Source organism: Alligator mississippiensis, chromosome 1 (genome assembly GCF_030867095.1).
Source record: "Alligator mississippiensis isolate rAllMis1 chromosome 1, rAllMis1, whole genome shotgun sequence".
Taxonomy (NCBI): Eukaryota; Metazoa; Chordata; order Crocodylia; family Alligatoridae; genus Alligator; species Alligator mississippiensis.
In genome coordinates, this window is record NC_081824.1 from 211,195,031 (window position 1) to 211,216,749 (window position 21,719).

Sequence of the window (21,719 nt, forward strand, 5' to 3'; positions counted from 1 at the left end):
GCATCCACGATTCCAAAGATCTGGAAGAAGACACTGTTGACTTCTCTTTATTGATCTTAATGTTAAGAGTTGGAGAATATGATAGATTAGGTCAAGGTTTATCTGGGAGAGCCTGAAAATAATATATTAACTAATCTCCCAACAGCTCTCTCACTTAGCTAAAGAAAGCAAGACAGAAAAGTGCCCATGAGTTGTGATCATTCTGCTTTAAGACAGTTGTTGTATTAGTTATCCTGTTCTTATTTACTGGAATCCATTTACTCTGTTAGTTCCCTCATTGTTCCTTTAATTAGTTCCCCTCATAAATGGAGTTCTGCAACAATGTGTGACTTCAGAGCCATCACTGGGGTTCAACACAAGAGAAGGAACAAGGGCTCACTGCAGGATCGGGCCCTTTGATCTCAACAGAGCCATTCTGCATCCTCCTCACATCTCTGCTTTAATGATAAAATTGGGTTACAGCAATGTTAGCACATCTAGAAGCACAGCCACTTCACCCCCAACCCTCTGCCTAAATGGACTCTCTTAACAGAAATGCAACATGAATTGTCCTATATATATGTTCTTTGGGGTTTAGCCCTTCACCTCTCCAGCTCCATGTTGAATGCACAATGGTAGAACCCACTGACTCACCCTGACTTACCAGATTTAGTGAATTAGTGAGCAAATGCAACAAATTAATTTTAATAAGCAAAGATTATGCCTCACAAATTTCATTCTTTTTGCAATTGTAATTTAATTTTTAATTATTTATAACACTTTGTCATGCACCAGTAAATGTACTGCAGTACTCTTGTCAAAAAAGTCCTGGTTAAATACATCCTTGCTGTGCTACTCTGCTGAGAAGTGGGAAGAAAGTCACTTACAGTCTTGGGGAAAATAGTTAAGGACTGGGTTGTATCTTTGCTGTCAGGCCTTTCTATATACAGTAATGCACAGCCGTGCTCCTCCTAAAGGAGCCGTGCCTTTGAGATCCTTAGTTTCCTTCCTGTTTCCTTACTCCTTACTCCAGGGACAAAGGAGGCAATACATTTCTGCTTCCCCATACCAGCAGCAAACTACAGCAGTGCCCAAGCTAGCTCAACTCTTCTTCTCTCTTCCTATCCACCTTCTCTGAAGTGGGGGTGCAGTAGCAACACAATGCCCACTATAACTCCTCCATCCTCAGACCTAAGGACTGCGGTAACTCATAGACAACATATAGAGGACTCTGACTGCCACTTATATTTTAGCCTTTCCACTCTAGCCCAAAGCATTCAGACAGCAAAGTGCAAACTACTCAAGGACCACAATATGTTGACAGAGTTGACTTTAAAGGTTAAAGGAAAGAGGGGTATTTTCAAAGGCACAAATGATAACTAACAACTGATTTATGACAATCAAAAAATCTTCCTCACAGTGCTTTTCCTTTTTTCCCATAGCCAGTTTCTCTTGCTTTTCCATCGTGTGTAGCATAGACGGGCAAAACTCAGCAGAACTTTTGTAAGGACTTAAAAGATGTTTGAAATGGGAGGAAATCCATACAAGTGATTGTAGTGCAGTTACACTTACACTCTTATTACACTGTAGTTACACTTTGCAGAATTTACTGAGCCCCACACTGTAATTACATTGTTCTTACATGACCATAGTATCACTAACATTACTTTGGTTACGATATATATTAAAAGTATTTACCACTCAGTTACCTTATTTGAAGCACATCTATACTATGGTCAGAGTCACATCAGCAGTATTTCTTTGTTGTTACAGAGATCCAGCAGTTAATCTACAATGTAGTTAACAGCCAGGTTGAGTATTGCAAAATGACTAATTTATTGGGGGAATTTAGCCCTTTTTTGTATTCTCAAATTGCCTACAAATTTCCTGGAACATGAGAATGTGGGCCTGGAAGGGACCTCCTAGCTCATTTATCAGTCCCCTGCTATCTCAGGCAACGGTGCCATATAATCCCTTAGATAAACTGATGAAGCTCTATCTTAAAACTAGTTAACTTTTTTGCCCCCACTACTCTTAATGGAAAGTTGTTCCAGAACCTTACTACTCGGATGGTTAGAAACCTTCTTCTAATTTCCTGACTAAATATATTCATGGCCAATTTATACCCATTTGTTCTTGTGCCAACATTGTCCTTTAGCTTAAATAGCTCTTCTCCCTGCCTGGTGTTTATCTCCCTGATGTAATCATATCCCCTCTCAGCCTTTGTTTTGCTAGGCTAAACAGGCCAACCTCTTGTAGTCTCCTCTCATAAGATAAGATCCCTATTCCCCTGATCATCCTAGTAGCCTTTCTGTGCACCTGCTCCAATTTGAGTTCATCTTTCCTGAATATGGGTGACCAGAACTGTGCATAGTATTCTAAATGAGGTCTCAGGGCCTTGTTACAATGACATTAATACCTCCCTCTCTATACTAGAAATACCTTGTCTCATGCATCCAAAGACTGCTATTGCCTTTTTCTTGGCCAAAATTACATTGGTAGCTCATTTTCATCCTGTAATCAACTAGTATGTTCATATCTTTCTCCAGCTTGTATAGGTGAGGTCTCAGCTTATACAAATATTTTTAAGTCCCTTAATGATGACTTTGCACTTTGTCCCATTACATTTCATAACAATTCCATTTACTCCAGTCATCTCGAACTTTCTGTTCCTCCTGCATGATATCCTGATCCTCCTCTGTATTGACAATGCCTCTGGATTGTATGTCATCAGCAAATTTCATTAGCAAATTCTTACTTTTGTGCCAAGGTCATTTATGTGAATATTAAAGAAGGCTGGTTCCAAGAATGATCACCGAATTCTACTAGCAATTTCTTCCTGCCAGCTACTTCCACTTTCAGCACTATTTACTGTCACCTCTCCCTATGCACCTTACAATGCTTGTATTGATCCCCACCTTCTCCAGGCTAACAAATTGTTTCCCCCAAGGTACTGTATCAAATGCTTTACTGAAGTCCAGACAGATTAGATCTACTGGGTTTTATTCCTTTTATCTAAAACTTTAGCTATCTTATCAAAGCAAGCATCAAGTTAGTCTGGCACAATCTTCCTTTGGTAAACCTCGGTTGCACTTTATCCCATTTTCTGTTTCCCTTCATGTCTTTGATTACTTTTTCTTTCAAAATCCCTTCTAAAGCCTTGCATATGATTGAGGACAGACTAATGGGACTGGAGTTGCTTGGTCCACTTTTTTCACATCTCTGTTTGCCCTTCTTCTGTCCTATGATACCACCCTCTGCTTGATAGATTTATTAAAAATCCTTCTGATCATACCTGAAATTTGAGGGACCACAGTTCCAGCAGAATTCTGGGACAACCTGCACTTTTTACAAGCCTGTTTGGTATTTGGAAATTATTTGATGAGTGCCTTACACCAATAAACTTTAAGCTGTAAATTACTCGTGACATGTTCACTGTGACTATTCCTTCAAGGATTCAGCATTTAGGATTCAAGCACTAGATAGTAAACCAACCACAAGTTATGTAGGGGCTCCCTAATTGTATACCATAATCTTCAAAATTTGCACATTAAATGAAATTTGCTTTGTCACAAAAATAATTTAAGTTGTTTATTAACCTAATTGTGTCAAAATACACAAAATTATTTTCCTGTGAACATTCAAATGGAGTGAAGGGATTGTCCCTCATATAAATGTTTGTGAAAAATCAATAAAAAGGGACACAATTTAAGGTACTGCTATATTTTGTTTATATCTTACTGAAATACTTGCCAATAATCTCACCCATTTTCTGCCCAGTTCATTGCTTCTGCACAGAATGTGGGTACTTTCACCCTGTACAGGTTCCATCAATGCATGAACTTTGCTCAATTTCTGTAACTAAGAGGAAAAAGAATCAAAAGTTTGCTACTCCAGTTACTCTATCTCCACATCTTATTCCAACTGAAGTCAGAATTAATTAGGAGTAGGACTGGCCCATCTAGATCCAGATTTTGGTAGGCCTCCCCTATTTATTCCCTTGGTACAGTCAATGCATGGGACTGTTACATTTGCTTTCTATGTGTTTAAGGTAGTATTGATACTCACCCCTTCGAATGCTCTCAGGAATGCACATGTGATACCACCTCCAAATGAAGCCTGAACAGCTCTCTTCTCACTTCCAGTATTGCACCAGGCTCTCCCCCAGCTCCAAATGGCATGGGAGAGGTGGGCACTACATATTAGTTGACCCATTAATTAAGAATCTGATCCAAATATACCATTCAAATCCATTTGAAGACATCCATTGACTTCAGCAAGCTTTGATCATGCTCTGAATGTCACAGTTTGGCCCATGGTAGAGACCATTTATATAAACAGCGATAAGAGATTCTTAAAGTGCAATAGTTTGGGAATTCTCAATTAAGTTTCTCTCTAAAAATTAACTCATTCATTTGATGCTAGAAAATTTACTTGAAAAAATAAACATTAACCAGGCCAGTAAAAGCCATTATGGAAAATAGCTTTCATCATCTGCACATTTTCAGTGCCACTTGGACTCTGTTACAAAGGGCTTCCATTGCACACTACAACTCCTGTAACTAAAGTGACAGTATCTTTCTATATACATTTTAACTGGATTATAACTACCATGCAGCACATAGGAATGGGTAATAAGTGTATATATAAAAAATTATAACTATAGTCTAATTACAGTGTAACAACCTTACAGATTGTTCCTCTACAAGGAAGCTGAACCCAATAATGCTTGAGTCTGGATCTTAATTTTGAGCCCACTGTGAGCATTTGAGTGGGTTCAAAATTAAGTAAAAGGACTGTATCCATCCCTACTTCTGAAATAATACTTAGCAGTTAACATTTTTCATCTATAAAGCAATTTTAAAACATTAACTAATTAGCTATTAATTGGTAAATTCGAAAAGGTTCATAGGTGAGGTGAGATTTGGATAAGACCCAGAGGTATGGATGTTTCATTTATCTGTGAAATACATTATCATCACTGAATCCTAGAAATTAGAAATGAAAAAGACCTAGCAGGTCACCCTGTCCAGGTTGCCAGTATGACAGGATTTTCCTCATCAATATATTCTCAAGTGCTTTGTCTAGTTTACTTAGAAATTATCCAAGCAATGTGGCTTCCCCATTTCCCTAAGGAGACCATTCCATGGTCTAATGTATCTCTCTGTTTGGAAACTATTTCTGGTATTCCACATAAGTTTGTCTTTGCTCAGTTTCAGCCCATGATTCCCAGTTACACCCTGTTGGACTACATAAAACAACTCCACTGCAATTCCATTACAAGCAGAATTTTTCCCTCTGCTCATCCCTAGACTGGCTGGAAGCCACAATGGAAAGTCTCTGCTTTGTTCAGCACTGGAAGCCAATTTCAGTCCAGGCCACTCCACAAATAAAGTTGCTTCACCTGCTTCTCTTTAGAAGCTTTGTTCTATTCCACATTTCTGCAATTGATATTCTATGTGACCTTCAGCCAGTCTCTTCCTCTCTCTGCACCTCTGCTTCCCCTTTAGCCCTTTGTACATCTTGTAAGCTCTTCAAGGGTTAGGACTATATCTCATTATGCATTTGTATAATCTAGCATGAGCCCTTCATTCCAGTCAGGGCCCCAAGGCACCACCATAATACAAACACATAATAAAAAGATAGAGAGGGAAGTGAGATTGGGTTTTCATCACTAAGTAAAGTATTGCAGTAAGCAGTAAGCTTTGCTGAGCTACATTATAAACTTTATGCTGAAATCTGGATCAATTTATCTACTCATATATTTAAAATAAAGCATGTGCTTAAGTGCTCTGTTGGGTCACAACCAACACATTCAGCACCTGGCAGGAAATATTTATACCTTCTGCTCTTCAATGTGGTTTGGGGCTTGATCTCAGCTGAGCACCGTTTCATTACAAAGTCTCGTGTAACTCATGATTTCAAGTGGTGGCTCTTTATCCTCACCATATACTGAGCTATATACATCCAGTGACACTGGGTTAATGGACCCAGTCCCTCAGCTCAAACAGCAGGAGCTAATTCTTTCATATCCAAGGCTAGAGACGGACATTACACCTGGCACAGCTGGTGAACACAGACTGGTGGGGTGGTGGAGTGCCCCACAGGAGCATGGGGGGGTTGCAGCTGTCCATGAGTTTGCAGCCTCCCCACTACCAGCTGGAATGCCTGGCTGGCTGCAACCCTCCCTCCCCCACCCCCACTCCCATGGGATGCTCCACCGCCCCACCAGTCTGAGTTCACCAGCCGCACCTGCATTACACATAAACTGGTTTGAGAGATCAGAAACTGGTTTAAACCTGTAACAGAACAGATGTTCAGTGCACATTAACCAGTCTGAAAATGGCTGAAACCAGTTAGAGATAAACCTGGTTGAATGTAGTGTCAGACTTAACTGATGTGGCTCAAACCAGTTTATGCAATGTCTGTCCCAGATCCCTCACTGGTTTAAGATAAATCAGACTCCCCCAGCATCCTGGCCATGTTCGCTGGGCTGGGTGGGGCTCTCTGTCCCAGACCAGGGCTGGCCCCTCCCCTGTGCTCCCTGGCTGCCACTCCCCCTCATCCATCTCACCATGCCATGCTAAGCAGGAATTCCCCCCTCCCCTCTGCCTTGCTGAGAAGGTATCTGTGTATTAGCTAGCAGACCACATGCTGGCTATGGTGCCTGCTGAATCAACAAGTAGAATCAACAGACAAAATCAACAGGTAGCTGGTAATATCCCTCTGTTGTTTTCTTAATGGGGTGATAAACACTGAGTTAGGGGGTGATAAACACTTTTATCAATTCCCTGCTGGGCTAATCAGAGCATCCTGCCAGGGTCTGGCCACACGCCCTTCAGCTTAGTGCTGTGGAAGGCACTGGTAGTGCTGCTCTAGTGCCCCCCAGCTTCTAGCCTGAGCCACTGCAGGCATGTGCCTGCATGTCTGGGATATCTGTACAGTTACAAACCAGTTCAGCCTAGCCAGGTTTGACTAACCTGCAAAGATTGAATCAATTCAGCCTCAGGTTTTTTTAATATTTATCCCTAGCCCAGAAGTCCAGGATTCAGGACCCATGGGTAATCCAGCCAGAGGGATCCTTTGCAAATTCACCTGTCAAGCCTTCTTCCTGGATCTGTGGTTCTCCAGCTTCCTCCTCCTCTCACTTCTATGATTCTGTTCCAATCCTTCCCTAAGCCTTATCTCAGTATCTGTTCAACTGTCAGGCCATCTTATCTCTACTGATATCATACTAAGCTTGTTTTGGCTTCTCAGCAGGATCTGAATGTCTTCCAACCCCAGGACTTCCCCACATTGTCTCCTGATGCTTGGAATCTCAAACAGCCATTGGATAAGAATATACCAGTTGACACACCCAAAACTTCCATACAAGCAGTGCTCTTGGTGTAGTTTAATATGACATCATCACAGACAAGAAGGTGTCCTCATTTGTCCAACCAATCCAAACATGACAGGGCTGGCTTCAGGTTTAGAACACTTCCTAATTTTCTAAGCCCTACTGTAAAAGCTTTATAATGTAAAACTTTAAATAAACTCCAGCTATCTAATGCATGCAGCAAACCAGCTGGCCCTAGCATGACTTTACTTGAGACTAAGATAACGGATCACTTCTGACCAATTTATTGGAACAAAAATAAAGTTCAGTATTTGAACTCCTAAATACACACAGACAGAAGTAAATACACTTGACCTGAGACACTCAAATGAAAAGTCAAGTCAGGTCATTTTAATTTTGTTATGACCAATAAAAACTAATAAAAGCTTTTACAAGATTCTATTAAGGGTCTCATCTACCCCTGTGTCTAAATAGGCCTGATGTATTTCTGATCTATTGGGCAAATAAGGAAATCCTGAATTAGGCCTCTATAGACTGTAACATCTACTTTAGCATACAAGATAGCAAAAATGTGAAAGTAGTAGTAAAAATGTTTCTTCAAAGGACATTAACAGTTCGCTTCATGTGCACTGAGAGCCAGTTCAACCAACACTAATATTAATAATTCCAAAAGTATGCAACACTTTGAATTCAGCTTTGAATTTTCCATGAAGAAATAGGTGAAAAGGAAGCAAAACTTAGAACAGGTAAATTCTACAAAATCAGTCCATTTTTTAATCTCATAATAAGATGCAAAACATCTCAAGCTTTATGTGATTTCAACAACCATTTTGAATGTTTGGTATATCTCTATTTAACATTTCCCAGAAAGCAAATTAAAACTTGATACCCAATTGATAGAAATGAATGTATGCTTATGATTTTTCCAACTTTGGTAACTCAAAAGTATTTAATTTGATTTTTTTTAATTACAAAAACAAATACATGTGCTTATTACTCAAATGCCAAGAGAACATAGGACTAGTAAAGACATGCCCACTAGGGGTGTGTGAAATGGGCTGTATTCAATTTGGATTCAGCCCGAATTGGGGAGAGTGATTTGATTTATTGACTCAGCTCACTGTCCTGATTCAATTCAGCCAAATCCAAATCTGAAGATTCAATGCTGATTCAGAGAATCAGCGATTCAGCCATAGACACAGCTTTAAATGTTCTTTCTACATACCTCAAGGTACCAAGCATGGCTCGTGAACACTGTGATGTTGGGGAGGATGGAGCATCCCACCGGGGGGGGGAAGGGGGGGGTCACGTGCTCAGCTACAGACCCAGAAGTGAACCATAAGTACTTCCAGTCCACTTCCGGGTGTACTGAGTGCACAGGGAATCCCCCCCCGCCCCCACCTCCCCACAGTCCTCCAGCTCAGCAATCAGCCACAGGGAGACTCCGGGTACCACCCCCCCCGAGACCCAGGAGGCACCAGTCACTGAGCCAGGGGATGGGGGGGTCCCCCAAGCACTCTTTGTTGGACACAGGAGTGGACTGCCAAGGGCAGTGGGGACTCCCTGTGCTCCCATGGGATGCTCCATCCACCCCAGGATCTCGGTGTTCATGAGCCACCTGGTACCCTCAGGTAAGTAGAAAAAAAAATTTAAAGCTGTGTCTATGTCTGAATCATTGAATCTCTCTGAATCTCTCCAAATCAATTTGGAGGGTTCCGATTCAATTCAGAGAAATTAAAGGGTCTCCTGATTCAATTCAGATTCAGAGATTCGGCCACTGAATTGGGCCAAATCTCCACTGAATCAAATTAGTGACCAAAGCTTTGCACAGCCCTAATGGCCACCGATTCTGCATAATATCTTTATCCATTACTAAATTTGGGGGGAGAAAAACTTTAAAGGAATATTTTTTTATGTTCTATGTTTGTAAGTATCAGATTTAGAACTATAGAAGGAAAATACCTTAACAGAACAGGGCTCCAGGGTGAAGTTTTTAAAAGTGATTAGTGACTGAATTACCCAACCTGAGATACCTTCAAGGAGTCTGATATTCAGAAAGCACTGGACATATGCCCTCTGAAAATTAGGCCCTTGCAGGTGTCTCAAGCTATACCTTTAAAAAAAAGGGCACCCAAAATCACAAACAGCTTCTCACTGGGCACATCTATAGGAGATGCTACTGCGCAGTGGTTACTGTGCATTTATTTAGTACTTGTATAATCAGTACAATCAGTAACTGGAGTTACTGAGCAGTAGCATTGGCAACTGCCTTTTAAGTGACACTACTGTGCAGTAGTCAAATAATACCAAATAAGTAGCATATTAGCACTGTTGGTGCTGTGACATGCCCTGTGAAAAGTTCTAAGACAAATATGGTATCTGCACAGTGTTATTTGACTACTGCGCAGTTAATGTCTTGTTTAGATGCACCCACAGGAATCCGACATCCTTGTAAGTACTCCAGGTGACTTCAATGGAATTTTGCTCATGTGAGTCAATGGTGTAGACTCTGTCTGGGGGTTCGCTGTTGTTGCTGTTGCTGCTTTGTGGGAAGGGGGGTTAACTATATTGCTGAAATTAAAACTATATTCCTAAAAATTATTGCATGCTCAGGTATTTTAAAATAAAGAGTCTTATAAAACAAATTTTCAAATAACTGTGCTTTGATTTTCACTGCTACTAAATCATGTGTTATAAATGTGTACTCATGTGTGTATGTGTATGAACCTACAATGTAGTTAAACAAAGACATAAATGCCACCATATCCCATTAAGTGACACAATTTGACAAGTCACAAAAAATCTTATAATATTTAAGACTTTTTTATATGCCATGTATGAAACAATTCATTACTCACTCTAACCTTTCCCATCTGAGAACCAAAGTTCAAAATTTGTTCAGGTTACATGTGAACTGAATTAATTCTTGATGGATTCTTTGTGTACCTCACAAAAGCCATCCCGTACTGTTTGGCACAACTGGAATTTCAAGGATGGAAGGTGGAGAGGACTCCCACTATAACAGCAGCTGTTGGTACAGGTCAAGATTGAGTTGCATTGGCAGTCATGATGGAAGAACTTGCAGAGCGTGTCCCTGTATTATGCTTGGCTCCTGTCAGTTCTACCAGTGGATGGGACCAACTCCCTATGTTTTTTTTTCTCCCCTGAAAATCAAAAAGCAGTTCATGTGTTGGTCGGGAGCCAGCAAAAATGAATAGTAATGAGCCAATTTCAATAGAAATAGGCTCATTACCATGCCAGCGGCTGATAAAACCAAATGCTCTCAATTCTCTCCAGCAAACGAGGTGCTGTAGGCAGTGTCCATCAGCCTGCCTGCAGGAAACAACTCACAATTTCAAAATTAAAAGAATCAAAATACAAGTTTGAGTTTATTCCTATGTTCATACCTACCTCTCCCTGTAGCGCCATTTCTAACTAGCTGCTAAAAAACTCAGATGTTGTTCACAGTCCTTTCTTTAAAAAGAGAAAAATACATATTTTCTGCATATTGTTTACTCTCTAAATAGTAGCACACAATTCTGTGTAAACTCCAATAAAGGGGAGCTTTATGAATCACATACATTTCCCTATGCACAATGAGCGACTACAGGTATTTTTCACAATGTCACAAACCTGCTTGAGATTTTTAAATTAAAACTAAAATGTGAGAATGGTGCAATAAATGAATTAGACAATTGAATGATTCAGAGGAAATGAAGACATAGAAATAAAACACTTCCCCCTGTTACTGAGCTGTATTGTGCGATTAGGAGAAAACATAAGACTCATGATTAGGTCTGCTTTTTCCAAGCACAAAATTTGTCTTATTTTTACCTCAGAATTGCAACTATGAAATTGCTATGGGAGTGTGTATGTTCCATAGAATCAGTGGTAGCGTAATGGGCTTTCTTCAATTCTAGGTTGCCTAAATATGTCCCAGGTCAGTCGATGGCAGTAGCAGTACCCTTATACAAAGATGAGAGTCTTCCAAGTAAATAGGGAATTCATCAGTAAGTCCACATAGGTCATTGAGGACGCTGATCTGAGAGTCACATGTTCAACTGCAGACATGACAGACAGTTCTGGGAGGAAGTAGATCCTGGTGATATTGGGGTACAGCTTCCCTTTGCCTCTATTGTCTATCTGCCTCCATAGTGACGTAAGTATGCTCAAAATGATTGTTCATCAGCACCACTGAGGACAATCCAGTGCTCAAATCTCTCAGGTATTGATGTTAAAATCACATTTCTTCACCTTGGCTTTCAAAGTGTCCTTGAATCTCTTCTTTTGCCCACCTCTACAGTGGTGACCATCAGTGAGTTGGGAGTACAGGCCCTGTTTTGGGAACAAGTTGTCAGGCATCCTTGTGACAAGTCCTAACCAATGAAGCTGGTGCCATATAAACACAGCTTCATACTAGTAGTGTCTGCTTGAGCCACAGCACTAGCATTCATTCTTCTATCCTTCCAATTCATATGGAGGATGTTCTGAAGACATAACTGAAGGTAATATTCTAAAGCTTTCAAGTGTGTCTAATATGACAACCAAATGTCACACCCATACAGGGTAGGGATGACAAAAGTGCAGCAGATGAGAATTTGATTGATGTCATGATCACAGTTTTGGAGAAATCCAAAGGCAGCACTGGCAGATTTTATAGAGTTGAATACCATAATCGATGTTTACTTTTGGGGAAAGATAGCTACCCAGATAGGGGAAATGCTCAACATTCACCAAGGACCACCTTCCAATTGTAATATGTGGGGGAGCAGCTGGTTGGTTTGGGGTAGATTGGTAGAGTGCCTTGGTTTTCATGAAGTTCACAGTGAGTTCAAGCATTTCATATGCTTCACTGAAGTAACCAAGGGTAACCTGGATTTCTTCTATTGAGTAGGGACACACAACACAATCTTAAGTGTACTGAGAATTAGTAACAGAGATGATGGTTATACTGGATTTGGAACGTAACCAGTTGATGTTAAAGATATTCCCATCCATGTTATACTGGATGCTGGTTCAAGATGGAATTCTTATCATCAATATGATGTGGAATAGCTGAGACATAGATGGAAAAGAATGTTGGTACAATCATACATCCTTGATTAACTTCAGTCCTTATAGTGAAGTAGTAGTACCTAGAAGCGGTAAGCCTCAAAAAGATGTTCAGTGGTAGAAGTAGATTGAGTTTAGTTGGTTGTTGTCCAGTTCTCTTTATATTGGTATCCACAGCCTAGAAGTCCCCACCATCACAAATGGCAGTCACCTAGGCTATTTGAAAGAGGTAAAGGACCAAAGGGGTAGAGATATTAAACAACCCACAAGGGTAAATGTGAACCTTTCAAACAAAGTTGAAGGCATAGGTGCCATGTAGGAGGGGCATGGGGGAGCACATGCCCCCCTTGTGATTGACCACCACCAAAGCCACCACTTGGTGCTTGCCACCTGCCCCCTCACCACCGCCGCCAGCATCTGTGGGACCTTCCCACTAGCCACACACCCCACTCCACCGCCGACACCACTGCCGGCCTCCGTGGGCAGTCCCCGCTCACCACCACCATCAATGCCATGGTCCCTGTTTGCCACTCACTGCCACCAACACTGATGCTGGCATCTGCGGGTGGTCCCCACTCACTGCCATGATGCGCCCCCAGTCTCAGGAGGCACCAGTCATTCATGGTTGAAGGGACTTTGTTTGGACACTCTGACAAAGCCCTGGTTGCACCTATGCAGTGAATAAAGTGAGGATATCAAACACCAGAGCTATAAACTGGGCATTTTTATAAGCAAAAATTAATTAAATTCAAACTAAAAAACATTCCAGAAATGTAGTGTTATGGAGATTATTTTTCATTCCCCACTCCCCACCCCTGCTCCCTGCTTCCCTTAAAAGATTTTTTTATCTGCTTTTTAAATTTTTTTATTTTAATGTTTTTTAATCCCTTTTTAATGTTTTTTAATATTTTTTTTTAATCTGCTGTCATAGAATCATGAAGTCATAGGTCATTTATACATATGCTCTGGGAGTCAGATTGGGGGGGGCTTTAATTAGAGTAGCTCCAAGAACAGCTTTAATTAAAGTGCCTGGAATGTCACGTGTATCAGCATCCCCATGCTGAAAAAATGGCGGTGCGGGTGCTTTAACTAAAGATCTTTGACCGAGCTTTAAAATGCCCCCACCGCCATTTTTCAGCATAAAGACACTGATATATGTGATGCTAGAGTCGGCTGGAGTGCGGTAATTACCATGTTCCAGCGGACTCAATTAATCAAGTATGCTCCCACACACCGTGCATCAGAGCAGCTTTGCTGCACATGTATAGGGGCACCCATAGAAACTAGAAAGGACTTCAAGTGGTCATCCAGTTCAACCTCCCAAAAACCCTTCTACATCTAGTCAGATACACTTCTACATATAGTGAATTATTACTAGGCCAGGTAAAAATTATAGTCTTAATAAAGAAGAGTCCAAAATCTTATACTATTTGACTGACCATTTTTTTATTGTAGGTCAAATCTTTCATATTTACATTTCTTTTTGTTTTTTAATCTTCCCTCTACCCAAGTCAATGGCTTCTGGACTGTCTGCTCAGTCTAGCCAGTCACATTTCACCTTAAAAATAATTTTTTTCTGCCATAAAATCTTGCAAGTCTTTCCATTTTAGCAGCTTGAGAATTTAACTATCCCCTCTTTGCCCTGCTAGCCATTTAAGCCCTGAAACTACAAGCAGGCTGAGTGGAGTACATCATCTGTAAACTCAACTTGCCTAGTCAAAGGGTCTGGGGGGCTTTCTAAAGCACTGAAATAGAGCCTTTTAACACTGAACGGTGCAAATTGTCCACTGGGGACAACTTCAAATGTCTCTACAATGCATATTTCGCAGTGCTTACTGGCTGGCTCGGCTGAGCTGCTACCACTTATTTAGGAGTCTACAAAAACTACTAGATTTTCTTCTTATACAGTAAATACTAAGTTTTAAATACATGAAGAAAAATTAGGGCAGAGGAAAGAAACAGATTAAGCAAAGGTTTCAGAAAGACTATATACCTTTTTTTTCTCAAATAAATTCCTTTCTCTGAAATCAAGATATTGATATAGCAGGGCATTTTTACACATGCTCTGGGATGCAGCACCAGGCAATTTAATTTGTGAGCCGCGCCAATTAAAGTGCCAGCACATCATGTGTATCAGTGTCCCCACATGTCTCTACACTGAAGAAATGATGGCAGGGCACTTTGAACCAAAGTTCATCAAACATGTTTTATTTCAAAGCGCCCCACTGCCATTTTTTCACCACAGAGATGCCGGGGGAGACTGATACACACGACACCTTAGGCTGCTGGAGCATGTCAATTTCCATGATCCAGCAGACTTGCTTAATCCAGTCTGCTCCAACACAATGGATTTCCAACGCATCGGAGCAGGCCCCCCCACAAGTATACAGAAGCCTATAATGAACTAGCCCCTACAAAGGAGACTATACACACCCTTCCACAGAAAGCAACTCCACTTGTTAATATCAAACTCTTCTATGTAGAGAGCAGAAGTCCAAGGATAGTATAACAACCACCATATGGTGGGGGCCAGTTATATGCCTACTCCATTATGTGATGTACCCACTTTTGCAACCAAAAATTGCATTGGCTTTTAAGCTGCCACATTACATTGCAAACTCATATCTAATATGCCATGCACTAATACCCTGAGGTCTGTTTCATCATTGCTTCTTTCTAGGTTTCTTACTCCAACAAATCCTGGGGTTTTTCCAGAGATTGTAGATGTATTCTGGTAGCTTGAATATTTTTCCATATTAAATCCCATATTGTTATTTACCCGTGTGTCTAATCATTCCAGGTCTCTCTGTATTGTTTCTTTGACTTCACTGGTATTTGCAACTCCTCCCAATTCAATATCATCTGTGAATTTACTCCCTATTCTGGATCATTAATGAAGATGTTAATTAACACCGAACTTGCACTGATCTCTGTGGTACCTCACTAGATACCTCCCTGCAACTCAATATATTTCTGTTTAGCATTTTCCTTGTTTATGGTCCATCAGTCAGTTTTCAACTACATAACAGTATTTGCAACCAATGTCAAAGAAACTAAAATAAGGAATTTATCTCAGCATTAGAACAAAGGGTTAAAGATTCAAGAGTCCCAAAGTGTGCTTTGGATCTTTGATAAACTGTGTGACCTTCAGCAAAACATTAGAACTCTCCATGAGTCAGTTCACCCATCTGTAAAATGGGAACTCCTTCAAGGAAGGGTGTGACTGGGCTTCTTAACTTATTTGTGTCTATGGAGTGCTTCAAGATTTTTGGACCAAAGGTGCTGTAGGAGCACTACTTATTCTTAAAAGGCACATGTAACTGAAGGTTTGCTGTTAGCCTCTTAAAAGAATAGGTTTGGGTTTTCTTTATATTCTAATTGTATTGCATAAAAATGAACCTTAAATTCATTTTTTTAAAAACATGGTAAACACTTTCACATAATATCTAGAGACAAAGTAAATCAAAACTGCTGGCCAGGAAATCTACATGTATCGGCACATGTGCATTTACACACATACTTGCTTTAATATATATATCATATAATATATATTAAAACAGTTGATTCCCAAGTGTAACTAAGAGGTTATACTGTTAAATTTGCTTAAATTTCAGAGGAAGTGTACCTTAAGAAATCTCATTGGTTTACATAGCATGTTGTTCTATTCCAGTATATATAGCATATTCAGAAATAGATCCTTTACACTTACTAAAAGTGCACGTGAGAAATTATTCCAAACACAAAGTAGCCTGCTTTCAAATATATGCAGCTCCTTAAAAAAGGAAAAGCCAGCATTTCCTTATTCCTTTTAAAGTAGATCCAGTGGTTACTTAGATGAATCTCTAATAAAAAGTTATCAAAAAATCTTGCAAGGTAAGTGCTTAATAGTGGTCCATAAATAGTGCTATTTTTTACATGTTGACTATTATTGCTTGCACTACTCTTCCATAAACTGAAGCTAGCCCTTTCAAGGAAAGATGAGTCAGAAGAAAAGGGCAGGTCAATAACCCATACTCAAGGTCAGATTTCTACAAACACCTGCTTGTTCTCAGATAACACCTGCTCTGAGTCACAAACAAAATAGGTAGGGCTTTATCAATAAAGTTCTTTGACCTGCGCCGCAGGGGGAGTCGTGACCTCGTTCACAAGTTTAACTAAAGGCAATGAAAGAAAAGATTTTTCTGCCAGCCCCAGAAGGTCAAGTTTCTTTTCCCCCTAACATTGTACTTCTTAAAAGACTAATTGGGCCTTAAAGATTCCAGGTGTCCTGCACAGTAAGTGCTCCAGCATCAATTCAATGCAAGTAAAATGATGCCTAAGAAAAGTGGTTTCTTTATCTGACCAGTAGGTTTTCTTCTGCTATCTTCACTTACATACCTTTTTCCAACTTAAAAAGAGAGAATTAAAACACACACACACACACACACAGAAATAAATCCCCTGTCTCTCACACATACACAAATGTGACCATTCATTTTGAAAGGGGTTTAGTTTCTGGTATTCAGCCATTACCCAATGCTGTATGGCGAATGAAGCAGAGACAAAACAAGGTGATCTGGAAAAGAAAACTGACCTTGTAGAAATAAGCACTAAACTGGTACTCAGAAGATCTGAGTTCAACTCCCTAGTCCTGCCATGGACTTTGGGTAACTAAACCCCAAGTGTGCCCCCATTTTCACCCTCTGCCTTATCTATTTTGATTTAAACTCTTTAAGGATATGTCTTATTATATGCATGTACAATGTCAGAATGGGAACACAAGCTCATTTGGGGGTTATTGTTGTACAGAACAGTAATTGCTTGTGTGACATTGCTCTCCCAGGCCTGCAAAAAAGGCACATAGAGAAGGTACAGTTCAGATTGCTCCGCAGTGACCTTGGTGGCTATGGTATATGGAGCAGCACACATGATAATATCTATTTCCTTAGTTATCTTACAGTTAGGATTTTATGGAGTGCTTTGACCATAAAATAAGCACTGTGTACATATAAAGAAGTAGATCATAGAACCCATTGTATGAGAAAAGTGGAAGTTCAGTTAAAGGGGCTTGTGGACGTTGGACAACTCTCTTCTCATGTTATGTCATGGTCTAGAACAATGATTCTCAACTACAGAAACATAGGGTGCCACACAATATTAACTCTCCTATGTGTTCAAACATGATTCACAGGAAAAAATGTCCAGAGATTTCCAACAGGAATCCATAGCAGCAAAAACATTATGAGCTATTGTGGTCTTTCTGAGATATTTCCAACAGAAGAATTGCTCTATTATTGTTCCAAAGGCAAAAAAAATGAGTGAAAGCTAAGAAATGGCATTTTTCAAGGGGACTTTGAGTCTAACAATGTCAAGACCACTGGTCTAGAAAGTACTCCCTTGCCAATTCTTGCTGCTATGGCTGAGAAGATTACAGGGGACCACTTCCTATGGTGACCACAGCAGAAAAAAGCACATAAAGCCTTTAATGAGAAGTGATTATGCCCACCCCGCCTTTTGTCTCCTTCCTCCTCCCCCAACATGCTTACAACATTTTTATGACTTGTTTTCTTTGTATCACCTTGATTAAGTCATATGGTCAGTCAGCACATTTCAGAAGGTACTTAGGGGACACCAGCATTACTGAAGTGAAGCGTTATTGACCTCTGGTTCACTTGCTATAACAGGCAAGTATCACCTGCCACTCAGTCCCGTCCTACATGGTTACAGTTACAGCAGATCAACAGTTTGCATAATATAGTGTTGACTGCCATTTGTAGAGGATTCTTTCAGATTGAACATCACTTAAAATTGGGACTGACAGCCTGATTCTAGCACACAAGTGATCCATTCAAACCTCATGACGGCCTTCACTTTAAAAAAAAAATTGCTAGAGGCTCAGCCTTCCAGAGGTGATTTTAAAGTTTATTCCTATTGCATTCAAACTAGTGCCTCTCTACCATGAGTAGTTAAGTGCAGTGTCTATTTCTGCTGGAGCAGGGATTTTTGCTTATCTTCGTTGTTTTGTCCTGTTGTCTGACTTGATTTGTACTTTCTTAGATCACTTTCTTCCTCTCTGCTTTCATGGTACTTGCTAGAGCTTTTCTGTTTACATTGCATTCTAGAGGAGCTCTGCCAGAGCAGCCAATCTATGTTGGCCAAAGCTAAGGGATAGTTTCTAGAAGACCCACACACAGATGTCATCTACTAGAATAAGTGCCTACTGCACATGCCCCTCTAATATCTGCATATAGAGAGAATACTCTCTCCTATGTGTCTGTGTTGGGCTTGAGGTCGAAGCTAGCTGCAAACCATCCCCTCTCCGGCAAGCCAGAAAGGCAAATCAAGTATCCAAGGGTCTTGCTTCCCCAGCCTCTTCCAGAATCTTTAACATATGTACATCCCAATGGACTTACAAAGTGTAAAGCAGTAGGAGGGGCTCATATCTACTTATAAAGAATACACAGGTGAAAACATCTGTTTACATGTCCTTCCTGCCCAGGCTTCCACCTCCCTGAACATGTAAACAGGGAAGACATGCACATAAATCCTCCCTCCCACTGTACGTTTTTGCATAGCCCTCTACTTCCCAAGCCTCTTTCCATGTAGATCTATCATTTTTCAAAGAGGGACTGAGCAAACAGGAACAAGGAACAAAAAGCAGCAGATGAACTGTCCAAAGCATTCAAATATAGTGACCAAGGCAAAATCAGGGTACTAGATATCAGCATGCGTAACAGCTGCAGAAATGAATCCAGAGGAGCTGCAGTGAAATTGTTGCACCACCCTACCTCCCCCCCCTTCCCCCAACCTTTCAGGCTATACTGCAGAAGCAGCATCTGGGGCCTTTAAGTCCCCAAAGCAGTTAAGAATTCTCCTCTCCATACTCAGCCTCACATCCACTCCACCTCCCCTCCTGCCTTGTTGCCTTGTCCACTGTTGCCACTGTCCCCAGGGTAACCTGGAAGCTCTAGAGTTGCTCCAGCCCCACTACAGCCAGGATGCAGTTTCCCCAGGTGGTCCCCACCAGCCTGTGAGCAGGCACAGGGAGGGGAAACCCACCCACTACTGCTGCTGCAGCTGCTGTCCCCAGCTGAGCCCAGCTCCCTGCACAGCTGCTCTCCACTGCCTTGGCTAAAGCAGGGCAGGAACAGCTGGGATGATAGCAGCAGCAGCAGCAGCAGCAGCAGCAGCAGCAGCAGCAGCAGTTTACCCAATCACCTCCTACACCCAGAGGTATAAGTAGAGAGGGCAAAAGGGGAAATAGAAGGTGAGGGGATAGTATATGCTTATTTACTTGAGTACAGAGTGGAAGGGAACAGAGGGGGGAACTAACAGCAGGATGGATGATGGGGGAGATTCTTACCTTATTCAGGGACTTAAAGTGACTGGCTTCTGTTCCCACGGTACAGTCTGCTTGTTTAGGTGGGCAGAGGGTTGGAGGAGGAAGAGACCAGGGTGAACCCACCCTAGCACACTGGTTGCTGCTTCTATACCCACCTTTTTTAGAATCCTGGATCCACCCATGAAAAGCAGATATATAAGAATGCAAAAATGAGAAAGTGAAAAATCATTCCTAAATAAACTGTTTTAGAGTTTTAATATCTCTGTTGATATAGCCAAGAAAAAAGCCATTTTGTGCCAGTTTTTAGTGTGAAACTAGATATTGGGCTATGGCTAGCAAAGTCATAATACAACTAATATTCCCAACTATAATTTCTATCTACAATAGCCTGTACTTCATGTCATAAAACCTCTCAATTAACAACATTTACCCAATTTTGCTCAGGGAAAGGACAGCAGAAGGGGAAATGTGAATCCAGCACAAGAATTTTAGGCAGTCCCCAGATCTGGTGATGAGGCTACTAAAGTAGGTTTCACCTTTCTCTCCTCTTCAGTATATCAAACTGTTGCCACAGTTACTTTTGTCTATCAAGGATAAGATTTTCCTTGTCCAGGAAACTTGAGTCAATGGTCCAAATAAGCTGCATGTATGTTGAAAAATGGGCATGTATCAACCTGGCTAAAGTCTATGCAATGGTTTTGTTACAAATTGAACAGCTATTTACCCTTCACTTACCAGGAAACCAATTAATGCTAGAATTCCAGAATTCTCATGTCAGGCTAAACAGAGGCACTTGTTGTGGCCCCACAACAGAACTGCAGCGACGAGCTTAATGAAAGCCCTCCTTAATTGTAAATGGAACTGTCAACAATCAGACCAGTGCTTTAGTACTCTCAAAGGAAAATTAACAAAAGTGTTCCTGAAGGCTTAAGGATGCTGTACTGAGGCAAACAGAAATTAAGTCCCTCTTTGCAATGTTGGGTTTTAACTTCAGTCCTTTCCAGGAGTAACCACATTGCTAAAAAGTGATCAGGTAAAAGAACCGACAGGATCTTCCTGAGCCTGAAGGCTTGTCACAGACAGGCTTCAAAGAGCTGCCAACCCTATATGGTAACTCCTAGCGTCCATTTAACAGTAATTCCCATCTTTTCTTCCAAGTTTTAAGTTAATGTAGTGCATACAAAAGAGAGGTAGAAGATGAAACTCTCTGTACACAAGACAAATGCTGCACTGGTAATGACAAAGCAAGCTTTTTCACACCATCCTACCCATGTGTCTCAATCCTGCCCTGTGCAGAAAGTTTCTATGGCTGATAGTCTCCATTTCATTTTAGTTTAATCCCTGGCCTCCTTTTGTAGGGTGGCCATCAAAGGGGCCAACTGGTGCCAGCTACACTGCTATGGTTTTGTGATGTGGACACCTATCTGCTGGGGATTTGGACTGATTTCAAAGAGACCAATGAAAAATAAAACATCAGATGGTAATGACTTCAAACAAATGACCCTAAATATGCCCCAGTCCCAGTCTCTAGAAAAATAGTAAACTTGAAAAAAAAACCCTGCTTCTATTTTACATAGTTATAGTTAAACAATAAAAAGAGAACATTTCAGACTTTAATCCTCCAGTGCCTTAGCTGTGTACAGCATGTGATACCTGTATAGTCCTGTGTAGAACTGATGTCTAGCCCTTCTTTGTCTAGTCCACTGACATGATTTTAGTGTTTCACTAAAGCAGCTTCCCTTGATACTCTGGAGGCATGTCCATGCTGCATCAGACACTGCAAGGGAGCACCGCCCTGAAAACACACCCTGTCTACTCATCCCCACTCTTTACCTGCTGCATGCTGACACAATGCCACAGCTACTTTGAGGCATGTGGCCAGGCTGGCCCAGTATCACTGTCAAACTCTTAGTCTCATATATGCTCATGAAATAGGCTATACTGGCATTTTTTCAGCATGATCAGAACACAGAGTGATAGCAAGAGGGCTTGGCATGTTTTCACCATGGCAACCTGTACCACTGTGTG